We start from the raw sequence: 12,512 nt of genomic DNA, 5'->3' as shown, positions 1-12,512 counted from the left end.
TAAAAAATTGGTAAAATTCCTATATATGATAATTTATGCATAAAATTTTTCCAATCTATTTCATTCTCCTGTATCAGAATGTCGTAATATTTCGAATCAAATATATATATTTATATATATATACAAACAAGAAGGTGTTTAGCTAAGGAAGATATTTTATTCTATTACCACTTTTCCTGTTTAAGATAATTTCCAACTGTTTCTAGACTGCAAATTTTTATGCAAATTTATATTTTCACAATTGAAGAAACATAGAACTTAATTAGAGATTCATTGTATCTATTAAAAATTATAATCCTTATTGTATATGTATACCTGTACATGTATATATTTTTTATATAAATTTTATTATGTTATAAATTGTACATACGTGCGCTCACACGTACTTACATGTATATACTTCGTTTCTGTACAATTGTATTGTATCGTACAGCGTCTAGATTTCGTAAGATATGATAGTACATGCTGTTGTATTGGTTGGACTTGACAAGGGAGCCGATACACATCGATTTCGAACTTTGCACAAGTGTTCGTTAGACGTTTCTAGAAATATAGACATAACTCGTTCGTGCCTGTTTTTTACTACAAAGAAATCAACCCTTTTATTCAAGCCAGACCACCTCTGTAAGTGCTTCTAAATCGTAAATGACAAAAGATATCTAAAAATGATTGAAATAAATGTTATACCGCGTCTTGAAACCTATAAATCGGCGCGAAAAATTTGTTGAAAGAAAGATCATTTCTTTTAGAAAATTTGGTGAATAAGTATGGTATGGTATTATATTATGTAACTATATGTATACGTAATATAAAATAAAATTTCACTGTAAGCGTCTGTATATTACAACTAATCTCGAGAACTGCTAAACGCATTTTTATGCGGTTCTCACTATTTATCGAATAAGGTTTAGGCGTGTGAAACGTTAACATATGACAAAGGAAGCAGAAATCTAAAATATGAGTCAGGGACTAGAGATGGCGTGAACTGTTACTTGTGAATCACGATTCGATCACGTTCGTCTGCAATCAAGAGGATTTTTTTACAGCAATTTGTAATTTTTCCTGATCGCTTCTCATTGATAAAGGGCATAACTGTTCTTCGCACGAATCACGTAATTTGCATATTTTATATTAACGATATCAAGCGAATATTGCGATTTTAAAATAGAAAGGAAGAATTAATGTTTTACTCTTTAAGACATTGATATAAGATGAAGAAAGGAAAATTGAATCACTTTTCGCTCTTAATATTGAATAAAGTAAATTTACGATATATAAAGAAAACTAAAGGCAATTTTAAATTAACGTTATATGCAGATATCTCTATGCAAGCTATATGCAAGTATTTTTTAAAAATAATTCAATCAGGATCGAGAATTGCGACCACACCGAGCAAATTCATCCGAGATAGAAAAAAACTTCATTCATCATGGTCGTGAATGAAGTTAGGTCACGACCATGATTGTGATTCTACGATCACTATGACAGATCACCCGTTAGTGATCTTACACGCCATCTCTAGTGACAATCGTTTCACGGACTATAGAATGCCTAGCAATCCAACAGAAATTCATAAAACTGTCAACTATGTTACTAGAAAAGATTATATAATATGTTCCGGGAAAAACCTGAGTATGTAAGTACCAACTAGTATTTGTACATAAATCGTATTTATTGTGTAGTTTTATACATTAATATGTTGTATAGCATGCGTATAAATGGCGAATATTTGTTACATATTCAGGAGGCTAAGCAGGTTAAACGAGATCAAGTGCTTGTAACCTCATAGCGGAACCAACAAAGATTAAACGTCTATTTATATATGTCGGGTTGGCGTTACGATTAGAGTTAGGGTTAAGGGCGTAAACGAATCCCTATTGACACTAGACGTGATCACTATGCAATAGAGGAGATATTTACTAGTGCAAACATGACCATGTTGGAATTGGACAAGTAATCGCGATAATTTGATACTCGAGAAACTAATGACAATGATCTTAGGCTCAATAACGAATCCACGGTCAACGGGATGACGAACTCTACTCTTCTTTAGCGTCTAAGTTGTACTCAATGTTAATGCATGGGGCAATCACTACGTATCCGAGAGTTACTTGAATCGTCGTCGAGATCGTACCGGAGAGTAACTCTCCGTCTCGACGATGCCGTCGAGGAAAACTATAATGGGTGGGTCTAAGGACATGAGATCCTCGGATTCGTCAAAGAAAGCTTTCGTTCCAAAGGTGAGGGAAATTAGCGCTGTTGCTAATTGGTCGATCTCCATATCGGCGTTTTGAAAGAGATGCTGGCCGCCCTTGAGGGGAGGTTGTTGACGGGGGCATCGTTCGTGGAAGATAGGCTTCTCCTATCGTCCCGTAGTTGCAACAAGGACTGTTTGTCTAAATGGAGAACTTTGCTTGACTAAATCTTAAGATTTATTGCGGGTCCTCAAGTTAGCTAAACATACTGCGGAGGTATATTGACATCTGGAGATCATCTTACCCGAAGGATAGGATCTGCGTGTGGCGAGCCACGGAACAGAAACCTTTGAAATATTTACTGCCACGTGTCGCTACGGCTATTTCTTTAAAGGAGAGGTATAGAGTTACTCTGTGCCTTTGTTAGATAAAACGTTCATCCCTTGACCGCGGCTACGTTCGGCGACTGGTTGTCGCCTCGAGCCCAAGCTCACTATCATAAACCTCGAACAATCGGAGCGACATTTGTTTAATCTAAATTACGACATTACGGTATTCCCGAGAATCCAAGGAGAGGTTCCGGTGTTTTTCCATCTCCGACACGGCCATTCTGACTATCACACGTCCTCGGGTGCAACTACAAGATTGAGTCTTTCTAACATTAGGTTCGGTACAATTAGCATGTCTACAATTTAACTTAATGTCTAAATAAGCTGAGGGTCCAGTGTAACAACAAAATTTTGTTCGGAGGTTTGACAACAAAAGGAATAGAAGAGCACATGAATTAGTAACGTTGTAATTAGTATTGGAAGTGCTAGTTGCATCCTGTGGGTTATCAGTCGGGTCATAACGGCGAAATGGACCAGTCTCGATTTCGCGCCCCAATGGATCTCGTTTTTCTAGATCGCACGACCGCACCAAACTTCGTAACACTATAGCTCATGGTGCGCGTGAACACATCACTTGCCCCTTAGTCGAGCTTCATAACACTATAGCTCATGGTGCGCGTGAACACATCACTTGCCCCTTTACCAAGCTTCATAACTCTATAGCTCATGGTGCGCGTGAACACATCACTTGCCCCTTTACCAAGCTTCATAACACTATAGCTCATGGTGCGCGTGAACACATCACTTGCCCCTTTACCGAGCTTCATAACGTACTCCGTAAGGTGCTACGGTCTTTGTGCTACGGATCTTCCGAGATCGAGGTGCTCATGTCGTCGTGGTCACTGTTATTGCCGTCACTACCGACGTCCAACTCAGCGGGAATGCGACTGTCCGGCATTTTTCTTAATCTGTCGTGATTGTCTTTATACGGTCGTTTGCCGTCTAGCGTTTTTAAAATATATCTATCTCCTTCCAAAATCTCGGTTATTACGAATGGACCCTTGAATTTTGGCTTTAGCTTGGTTTGGTTTCTTTTCTCATTTTTGCGTAGTACGAAATCGCCGAGGTTAAACCTAACCACTTTAGCTTTGTTTCTATCAAAATCTTTCTTTGTTGTACTGGGCTTTACTCTCTATGTTCTATACAGCCTGCTGTCTTACATCAGGGATATCGACTTCCTTTTCTTCGATATTGTCGGGTAGTAATAGGTCGTACGGTCTCGCTGTTCTACCGATTAGTAGTTGTAAAGGGCTCGAATTAGTCACGCGGTTGGTGGTGCAGTTCAACGCTAGCTGTATTTCCCCAATCGCGTCTTGCCACGGCCGCCCGGTCGTTTCTACTGTCGTGAACGTATTTTCAATGTACGCATAACACGCTCTACCTGTCTATTAGCTCTATCATCGGTCGCTATCGAGTGAACTTTAATTCGTTTGCTTTCGCAGAATTCTCGAAATTCATTACCCTTAGAACATCTTTCCTGATCTGCTATTATCCGGCAGGGACTTCCGAATAAAATATAGCGGGTTTAAGCGCTTTAATGGTGTTACGGAAATCTATCTTACGAGTACGATGCAGGTATACGAATTTAGTGAACACATCGATCAAAACAATGACGTACTCCTTTGAATCGCTTTTACCACTCAACTTGCCTGTTATGTCCATGTGGACCGTATGCCAGGGTATGCTGGTCTTAGGTATAGGATGTAGTTCGGCTTGTATCTTACCTGAACTAGCTTTCGAAACTTGACAAGCATGACAGTTCTCAATGAATCGGCGAACGTACTTCGCCATCCCTTCGAACCAGTAATACTCGTACAGTCTCTCGAGCGTTTTCTCCCAACCTAAGTGCATAATTGACTGGTGCACATAGTTAATAACAGACTATCTAAAACCTCTTAGGACTATAGGTAAACAGAGAGTCCTGCCTTTTCTTTGTATCCTACGGTAAAGAGTACCGGACCGTAATTCGTATGTATTCGCGATGTCTTCCGCGAGCTCATCGTTTTGCAATTTCTTGACGATTCCCAAGGTTTGAGAATCACGACGTTATTCGGCTAATCGCCAGTATTCCGATATTTCGGCCAGATTGATTTCTTTCTCCGCAATTTTATCAATTTTACGGTGGTCTAAATCTACGGGGTTTCGCGAGAAGAAATCTACGTGGGCTGTCCGTTTACTTTCCAGATACATAATGTCAAAAAACAAAAGTCTGCAAGTAGGCCCATCACCGATGGTTCCTGTCATTTAAATGTACTTTGTTACTCGACGCTTTCGACGAGTCGCAATCCGTGACGACAAGAAATTCCCGTCCATGTAGATAGTGACGGAAACGCTCGACTGCGTTTACGACTGCTAACGTCTCTAGTTCGTAGGAATTATACCTAGATTCTGCGAGGGTAGTTCTTTTACTGTAATACTCTATTACTTTGCCTTTACCTTCAACTTGATGCGTCAAAATCGCCCCGTAACTCTCTCCGAGCTAGCGTCAGTATGTAGTTCTATCGGGTAATTGGGGTCGAATATCATTAACACCGGCGCGTCGGTCAGGGCGGAAACTGCCTGTTGTCTTATTTTCTCGTGCCTATCTGTCCAAGTTATATTTCTGTTATTTGAGATGAGCGCATACAGGGGTTTCATCACCTGTGAGAATTTAGGGATGAACTTTCGGAAGTACGAAGCTAACCCTATGAGCTGCCTGAACTGTGTGACGGCTGTTGGCACAGGTAAAAAGCTTAAGGTGTGTATTTTACCCGGGTTCGGACGAACTTCTTCGTTATGAATTACATATCTCAAATAGAGCACCGATGTCTTTAGAAAAGAACAGTTCGCAATGTTAACAGAGAATCCTGCTTTTACGAGGGTATCTAATACGGTGTTCAATCTTCCTAAAGCTTGATCTATCGAGTCGGCAATAATTAGAACGTTATCGAAATAAATAACAACGTACGAATGAGCGAGGTCGCCTAGGGCCTTGCGAATGGCCCTCCGAAAGACGGACGGCGCAATTCTTCAGTTCAAACGGCATCGTTATCTACTCATATTGTCTGTCGGGAGTAACGAACGCTGTATACTCCGCTGAATTAGGATAAGTAGGAATTTGGTGAAACCCGCTGGCCATATCCAGGCTAATAAAATATCTCGCCTCTTGCAATCTCGCGACTTGATCCGCAATAAGGAGTAAAGGGTACCGATCCGCGACGGTACTTTGATTTAGTTCTCGGGGATCCACTCATAATCTATCTGAGCCGTGTTCTTCTTCACGAGTTACGTAGGGCTCGCGAATGGCGAATTACTAGGCCTTATGATCTCTGCTTTAATTAAAACGCTTATTTTCTCACGTACCGCTCTTCGGTCCTCCTCGCTAAATCTATAAGGACTTCCTCGTACGGTGATGTTAGGATCAATTAATCGTATTTCTAACCGGCCTGTATTTACGCGAATACGTAGGGAATCCGTAACGAATGAATCTTTGAATTTGTCGAGAAGAGGAATTGATCGACTTTTATTATTACCATGTACATCAATGTCAGCTTCATTAACGACGATCTCGTTTGCAGTGGTTTCCTTACAGACATTAATTATTTTTGTTTTACACATAGCGAGGCTATTTTGTGTAATGTTACGTCAAAACCCAGACTTAGAGTTCCACAACTAATCGCGATATCATATTTTAGATAACTATCAGCAAGGACATGAGAAATTATCTTCGATGTAAAAATCATTAATACACGCGATGAACAAATGGGAGGCGTATGTTTAATACAAGTATTTCCTGCTCCTCGCATTACTAATATGTCAGTCATTCTTTTGCCAGAAATCTCGAGGTCACGGACTCTTTAATTAGTGAACGCTCGGCTCCCGAATCGGAGTAAAAATGGAAACGACTCACCCTGATGACTTGATCTAACCGATGATGCTTCCAGTACGTAGAAGTCGACTCGCCACTCGTTATTGAAATTATGGTTTTCTTTCATAATCAGGTTAACAGTTGCGCCCCGTGCAGCGGGGTCGGAACGTGCGATTTTAAGGGTTAAAACGTGGTAGCGAAAACTTGTTAGGTTTCACACTCGATTTTGCACTAGCGACTGGGTTACTCGCGCACGATGGTCGTAAGTTCTAGCACTGTTATAATCGGCACTGATCCCACTTCTGATGTCGGGTTGGCGTTACGATTAGAGTTAGGGTTAAGGGCGTAAACGAATCCCTATTGACACTAGACGTGATCACTATGCAATAGAGGAGATATTTACTAGTGCAAACATGACCATGTTGGAATTGGACAAGTAATCGCGATAATTTGATACTCGAGAAACTAATGACAATGATCTTAGGCTCAATAACGAATCCACGGTCAACGGGATGACGAACTCTACTCTTCTTTAGCGTCTAAGTTGTACTCAATGTTAATGCATGGGGCAATCACTACGTATCCGAGAGTTACTTGAATCGTCGTCGAGATCGTACCGGAGAGTAACTCTCCGTCTCGACGATGCCGTCGAGGAAAACTATAATGGGTGGGTCTAAGGACATGAGATCCTCGGATTCGTCAAAGAAAGCTTTCGTTCCAAAGGTGAGGGAAATTAGCGCTGTTGCTAATTGGTCGATCTCCATATCGGCGTTTTGAAAGAGATGCTGGCCGCCCTTGAGGGGAGGTTGTTGACGGGGGCATCGTTCGTGGAAGATAGGCTTCTCCTATCGTCCCGTAGTTGCAACAAGGACTGTTTGTCTAAATGGAGAACTTTGCTTGACTAAATCTTAAGATTTATTGCGGGTCCTCAAGTTAGCTAAACATACTGCGGAGGTATATTGACATCTGGAGATCATCTTACCCGAAGGATAGGATCTGCGTGTGGCGAGCCACGGAACAGAAACCTTTGAAATATTTACTGCCACGTGTCGCTACGGCTATTTCTTTAAAGGAGAGGTATAGAGTTACTCTGTGCCTTTGTTAGATAAAACGTTCATCCCTTGACCGCGGCTACGTTCGGCGACTGGTTGTCGCCTCGAGCCCAAGCTCACTATCATAAACCTCGAACAATCGGAGCGACATTTGTTTAATCTAAATTACGACATTACGGTATTCCCGAGAATCCAAGGAGAGGTTCCGGTGTTTTTCCATCTCCGACATATATATATATATTTATTAAGTTTCATTCAAATTGTGCCTTCTTGAATCCTTACATTCCGCATGAATGTATAAAAATTCGCAGTCTGATTATTTCTAACGCTGTACTACTTTAAATAAATATCATTTTCTTCTTCAAATCTTCTTCCACAATAAAAATGCCTTAAAAAATAAAGCAATTCTAGAGGCAGTTAAAGAAGAAAGTGGAAATTTGTGGTTTATGTTTTATGTAGCTTTAACCGCAAGAAGTCTTTAACGGCGCAAGCTGTTTCCTTTCAATACTGTTGTTAGCTCTCTTCTTTTTTTTTTTCTTTTTCTTTAAGCAACAGAATCGAAAAAATATGTATATTCAATCAATACAAATCCCAAAAAAAAAAATATATTCTCCGTGTAACTTCTACATACATTTTCCAATTAGTTTGAAATTTTATCAATATAACCATGGCAGTCTCATTATAGCGCTAATGAAATTTCAAAATGCTTTCCACAACACACACGATATATGTATGTATATGTATATAGCTACGTATAAAAGTCTTCTACATTTTCTAGCGAGCCACTATAGTAGCTATAAACAGCTATAAACAGAAATTTGAGAAGCGACGACCTATTTGCCTTTCCTACCGTTTCTCTCGATCCGAACCCCCCATTTCTACACCGAAGAATCTCCGAACGTGAGAAAAGCAAGTCCCTCTTCTCGTGGCTTACCAGGTCATCTTCAAACTCGTCGTCGTCCGTGTCCGAGTCGGAGCGACCTCTCAGCTTTCGAACTTTCTTTTTCACCTCTTTCTTCACCACCCTCGTTATTGCATTTTCCGGCTGCGGGCAATCGTTCATGGGTTGTTAAATAAAAAGTCTACCGAAACAACCAATCTAACCGGACATCGACTAGCTGCCTTCATACTAGGATATCGCCTAGCGGTTAAGATAAGTCAGCGATACATTCGTCGTTGGTCCTTTTAGTACCCGGTATACTACTTGCCAGAAATACACAGAGCCGATAGACCGGCTTCGTTTCTATATTTTATTACATTCATTTTATTGCAATGCGCTAAAGTTTCCAACCGTAGATCAAGATTCAATCTTTCACTTATATTCCAAGCTTTCTACTGCAAAAATATTTAAAAAAGATATATTTTGAAGAACTTTCCTCGGGTATTATATCAATTTTATTGATAATGAAGAGAAATCAGATTTAGAAAACTTCGATATCGAACGAAAAAATCCATTGTATGGAATGCGTACAATATAAGAATAGCTCTGAGAATGTGTTCTCGACCATTTGCTCTTCTTTCACTTTTTACAGTTAGTTTCGCCGGATCTGTGAATCGAAAAATATAACTGCTTCGTTTAAGGAAAATCGTTATCTTTGATAACTGCAGGCTTCTGCTGATTGAAAAGTAATTATTATGCTTGGAATTGCATAAGAAGAAGTACATAATTTTACTTTGAAAAATCAGTTTAAAAAAGCGAAAAGAAAATTGTATGTTTGGTCGTGAATGTCATTTAAATTTTTAATTATAAGTAATTAATAAGAAACTATGTATGTATTTTGTAATTTATTAAATTATAAGATAATTATAATTCCAACGAGATATTTATAATTCTAGTGAAGCGTTTTCAATTCAAATTTTATATTTGTAATTACAAACGATAGGATTGCTCCAGTACTCTATGCTCTGTATTTATCGAGTATTTCTGGCATTTCTTACAAATCAAAATAGGGTATTAAGCCTTAGGAGGGACAAATTCAAACATAATATTGTTTGTGAGAGATATAGTCTTTAACAATACTCTTTTTGAAATACTTAATTTAGAAAACAATGAATATCTAATGTAAAAACATTTCTCCAAACATTGCTTGGAAAAAAGCGTCACACCTAAAAGATAGGTCATGAGCTTTCTCTTATGATACTGAAAATTGATGCCAAGATTTCTCATTTTCATCGTTTATTGCATGAACTTAATTATCTAAGTACACTAGTAGTATTCGATGTAGATTAAGGTATTATACCATAAAGTTGTTTAAAGAATGTATTAATTTGTTGATATTGAAATAATTAATAAAATGAACTTTTTTCTCTTAAATCACAAACTGCATTTAAACATGCGTTAAAATTAACACTTTTAAGAAATACAATTCGAGTAATAAATTAAGAAGTACTCAATTGATTAGATTAGATAAGAGGGAGAGTATTCGTTCATTGCTTTTTTAAAAAGTGACTATAAGTAAGAAAAGTATTTCAGAATTGTAGATAAACATGAATCGACCCAAATATTGAAAGTTAGGTTTAAAGAAATTTTTAACGGAAAAAATATTCACTATATCCTCAAAAATGTATGAAAATCAGTATAGAAGTTCTTATTTAGAAACTTATATAATTAACATGCACGTACTGTATTTTTTAAATTTGTGAGTAAGTTTATAATTATTTAATAATGCAGACAACGAATTTAAAATGAGATATAAAAATATTAGTGACAAATTTATAATTTGTTAATTGTAAGTAATTTGATAGTTATAAATAAAAGCTGATCTCACAAAACATTATCTCTTTATCAAAGCCTATTATATCTTCTTACGTTCAACTGAACTTCAACAGCAAGGTACATATCTATTAAACGTACAGTAGTTGCTAAAATTTTTTAACTTTGTTCTACAATATCTTTTTAAAATGCTTTCAAAATTCTTTGCAAAATCTATATTAATGATTTATATTTACATTCCTAATACGAAAATTCCAATTTTACAAAACTGTTTGCAAAATTCCACATATTATATAATCTGATAATTTTAAAGATAAAAAAGGCAAGGCCGATCCTTTAGGTATGACACAAGTTTAGTTCGCCTCAGTTTTATAAAGTGAAGAAATTTTTAAATAATGAATTTTAGAATTTTTCTGCAAATAATTTTCAAGAAAATCAATATAATTACAACAGAAATGAAGTGTAACAAAAGAGTACCAATACTTATTTTTGTATCTGGATCTCCTAGATTCAATTTTTCATTAATTGGCACTGATTCAAATGTAAAAATGTATCGCTTCTTTCATTTCCTACATAATGAAAATAACAGGATAATACAATCTATTATATCATGATTTCTACGAAATTTGGCCTAAAATAGTAATGCAACTTCCACTCTATTTATTGTTTAGTCCAACATACATACTACGATAGAAATACTTGTTATTATCTGCAACTGCAGATAATATAATTACGTTATCTAATTTTCACATCTGTCCTGCAAAAATAAATAGAAGCTAAACATATATCTTTACAGAAACTTCTATCCTAATTAGAGATGCCTAAGTTGTTGTAATTATTTTTAATCTCTAATTAAACGTATTAATGGAAATGTAAATACATAATTACGCGTACTTTTAAAACATTATATGCTAAAGTAGCATGCTTTATAATTTGAATAAAATTTATAAATTCGTGATTAAGAGAGTAATTACGTAATTTCCTTCTAGTTGTACTACAAAATAATGTAATAATCTATTAATGTTTCTTTATCAAAACATATATATGTAACCATTTGTATTTGAACTTTAACATAAATTTATCCTTCACATACAATAGCACGAAAATGACGTTTTTCTTCGGAAACTCAATACTTATGTGATTACATATAATTAATCATACTTAATTAAGTCTAAAACTAGAGAATATCTTTCAAATAAAAGAGTTTAGAATATTTCAATAAAACAAATGATAAATGATAATTCCATATAAGTGAAATATGTTTCAAATGGATTGTCCAATCCCGATTGCTTCCTACAAGATCATTATCAGTTAAGTTAGTTAAGTTAACTCTTCTATATGTAGTTAAATCGAATTTCACCTGGCGACCACAAGTCGTTTTGATTTCCACGAGTTTCTCATTTTCCCCATTGGAAAATATGTTCGTGCGTCTTATTCTAAGAATGAGAACAAGGAAAGGGCAAAAAAGAAACGACGACCAGATGAGCCGCGGTCGCCTAAAATTGGTCACGTTTAGTCGGCTCGCAGAAATGTTGAAACCCGTGGAAGAAAAGACGACAAGGAGACAATAAAGGTACATATACGCGAACGCGACTGTGTCAAGGTGAAGGCGCGTCTACACCAACCGCTTGGTGAAAGCAAATGGAACATCTACTTGGTCGTAACTCGTAACTGTACTTGAAATCACGCGTCGGAAGTCCGCGATTCCGGGCTGAACTCCGTTTAAAAAAAGAACCCAATCGAGAATATCATGGCAAGTATATTTTTTTAAAAAATAATCGGGATTGTTTCTCATGATTATTTGATTTCTCCCATATTTGTCGTGTCTGCCTGTTATATTTTCAAAGCTAACAGTTAAAACGTAAATCATCAAACATGCCAGATTAAAAAAAATTGTTTCCATCTCATACCTAAAAGAATGCGAATCAAGAATATCGTGTTAAATACGATATCTTTAAAAGGAATGATCAAAATAGTCATTTTTCATGGTTATCTCCCATGCATTTTTAAAATTATCTATAATAATAATTAAGACGTAAATGGTAAAAAATTAATGATTTATAATCTCGTATAAACAGCAAGGATTAGGATTGGAAAAAATTATTTCTATTTATATCAATTTAACGAATAGACGTAATATAAATTTAATTGCAAAAAGTAATTTTGTTGTTAAAATTATTACTATATTTTTGCTTTTTTGCAAACAATTGTTCATGTATAGATGTAAGATTATAAATGTATTAGAAATGTTATTCCGAAGATGTAAATTTTAGGCAAATGAATAATTAATTAATTGTGCTATGATACAAATTATTT

At 36.6% G+C, this 12,512-nt stretch overlaps 1 protein-coding gene across 5 annotated transcripts in view; it reads right to left on the bottom strand.

Moving 5' to 3' along the window:
• Nucleotides 1-12,512, bottom strand: part of LOC126929006 (moesin/ezrin/radixin homolog 1) — a 41,876-nt gene that overhangs the window by 26,086 nt on the left and 3,278 nt on the right. The window lies entirely within an intron of this gene.

Source organism: Bombus affinis, chromosome 2 (genome assembly GCF_024516045.1).
Source record: "Bombus affinis isolate iyBomAffi1 chromosome 2, iyBomAffi1.2, whole genome shotgun sequence".
Classification (NCBI taxonomy): domain Eukaryota; kingdom Metazoa; phylum Arthropoda; class Insecta; order Hymenoptera; family Apidae; genus Bombus; species Bombus affinis.
This window is presented reverse-complemented; position numbering and strand designations above follow the sequence as displayed.